We start from the raw sequence: 2,881 nt of genomic DNA on the forward strand, positions 1-2,881 counted from the left end.
GGCTGCGATGGTTGGGGGGATTCTGGGGCGGACAAAAGTTTGCAAAGGCTTCACTGACTCCGCCGCCGCGTGGCACAATCGCGCTCGCGCCTCCTTCCCTCGCTGGCCGTGTTTAAATCACTCGTGGCCGAGCGAAGGCTGATGACGTCAGGGGCCAAGACCGGGGAGAGGGCACCAATCAGACCGTCCCCCTCCTCTTCCTCATCCTCCTCCTCATCGTCGTCCTCAAGTACTCACACGCCGCGCAGTATACGGCTGCGCTATACTCGCTGCTGGTACTACGGCGGTGTTTTGGGTCCCCACAAAATCACTTGGGCTGTTATTTTAGGCAGCTGAAGCCGGTTTATCGGCTTGGAGTTTCCCACCACCTGCAAAACTGTCTAAATTAGTTCATCAACTGAATAAATAACAAAAAAAATCTTCTGTCACAAGTAAGGTACAGATACCTGAAAGATCGATTGCTATGCATGTCGTCATAATTTTGTGAGCTGGGGACAGAACTGCTTCGGAAGGCAATCGGCTGAAGGAACATTTGGGTTCCGGGAGCCGCTCCTCGTGGAGCCCCAGATCAGTCCCACTTGCCCGACAACCTTCTGCAAGGACGGAGGAGACGCACGGACGCCAGCCGGATGGCTCAACGCGTTCGGCGTCCCTCAAGATGGAGGCCGCCCGACCCTTTGGGACTCGGCTCGCCCTGACTTCTGTCAGAAAATCCACAAACCAATTCACGAGTCGCTCCACATCTTTTTGCTTTCCCGTTACAATTCCCAAGAAAACCGGACATGTTTATTTAAAGGCCCGTTTTTCTATCCATAAAAGAGAGCAAGATGAAATGAAATGAAAATATTCCATTCCAGGGTCAAACTGCCGTCGTTGTCACAAGAAAACGTTGATGAGCCGCGGCGACCATCAAGGCCAGCACGGTCGCCTTTGCTTTGTTTGGGGACCTTTGATTGAATTCAAGTTCCATTTTATGGCAGGACTGCACATCTTATTATATTGCTCCGATCAGTCGTGTTTGCTGATGGAACTGTGGATTTAAATTGACCTCCGAGGGGCGCAATAATAATAATTAGCCTTCTTCTTCTTTCTTTCTTTCTTTCTTTCTTCCATCCATCCACTGACTTGTTGGTGAAAGCAAAATTCCGCATCTCCGGTGAGAATGATGGAGTCACATTTTTCTGTCATCTTGTAAGACAAATATTGATTTTGAACTGATCCAGATGACGTATGTGGAACAGGTGTATTTTCCTCGACTGGAGTATTGACGGTTCCCATGACGATGAAAAAAAATCTCGCTATGAAAAGGAACACCATGCAGGAATTACTCCCATCTAGCGTTGAAATTGCGTATTGCAGCCAACAGTCTTTCTGACACGGATTGCATCAACAGGGTCGTCTAATTAAAAAATGAAACGTCATAAAAGTCTGCAAGCAGCAGCACCACATGTGGAACGAAAGCCAATGAAAAGAGTTGGCTTGAGGCTAATTTGGCCAATGTTGAGGAGAAAGTTGCCAACTTCAGCCCCCCACTGGGTCCGTTCGAGTCCCACTCGTTTTTCTTCAAGTCCTGGTTTTGGCAAAGCATATCCAGTCAAGTGTCAAGTGTTACCCTGACTGGCACGAGTCGAGTCGGATCCCCGCCAATAATCCTACTTACGGATCTGACCGCCACTGTCGCAGTGTGACATCGTCACCGGCTGACGTTCCGCCCAAATACTCAGAGCTACTCAGACTCAACTCCCGCTGACAACTTCCACACACCATTTCTGTCCGGGAGCGTGATATTGCTCGTTATAAAAGTGGCGTATACGGTGATTCACACTGCAAATTACGGGCTATTCACGTCGTGCGCGCCGTTAAGGTTTCTATCGGAGTGTCTGATGAATTTCGGTGCAGGATTGGTTCCATGTGTGGCCAAATTTGAGGATGTGGTTATAAAAGGTGGAACCAAACAAAATCGGCGGCGGCTGGATCGGGCGCAAGCCAAGCTGACCAACACGACGAGCGCTGAATCCTTCCCACAAACCTCAAACAATCTTTCTGGGAAAGCTCCTTCGCGGCTAATAGCGGTTTAGATATTACCTTTTGAATATCTGTGAAAAGATCTGTCCATCCACCCCTTTTGTGTACCGCTGAGCTGGAGCCCATCCCAGCAGACTTTGGGCTCCAAGCTAAAGCAGCGTCAGCGCCGCGACTTCGGATCAAGCTGCCGCACTTTCCCATCTTGTGCCGTCTTCCCCAGTGTGTCCAACTTTTAATGATGACAGTCACGTTTAGAACAAGGTCAAGGTGCCGCTTCAAACTTACATTACTGTGACTTGAAATCATATTGATTGCTCCGCAGTCCTCGTTTCAGAATCAGAATCAGCTTTAATGGCCGAGTACGGAACGTCACACAAGGAATTTGTCTCCGGCGGTCGGTGCCGGAACCATTGCTTATAACCGGCACAGATGTGCAAGACGCAAGGATGACAGTGTCAAACCTCGCATCACCGTCGAGATGTTCAACGATGAAGTGCGGACGCGTGTTCAGATCCGTTAGCTCGGTGGGCAAACGTCAGTGGGTCCAGCTGGGGATCTGTGACGCTCTTGAGGTGGTCCAGCACAAGGAGTTCAGAGGACTTCATGACCACAGATGCCACGGTAAGAGGCCCGTCGTCATCAAGACCTGAGACTGCTGCTTTTTTGGGACCAGCGTTTGAAGCAGGTTGGTACTTCACACAGTTCTAGAGACCTGTTGAAGAGCTTTGTGAAGACACGAGCAAGTTGGTCTGCGCAGACTTTGAGACGAGCTGGTGAGACATGGTCTGGGCGTGGCGCTTTGTTGATCTTTTGTTGTTTGAAGACCTGCCTGACGTCCCTTTCATAGATGTTAAAC

This window comes from Syngnathoides biaculeatus, chromosome 13 (genome assembly GCF_019802595.1).
Source record: "Syngnathoides biaculeatus isolate LvHL_M chromosome 13, ASM1980259v1, whole genome shotgun sequence".
NCBI classification, from domain to species: Eukaryota; Metazoa; Chordata; class Actinopteri; order Syngnathiformes; family Syngnathidae; genus Syngnathoides; species Syngnathoides biaculeatus.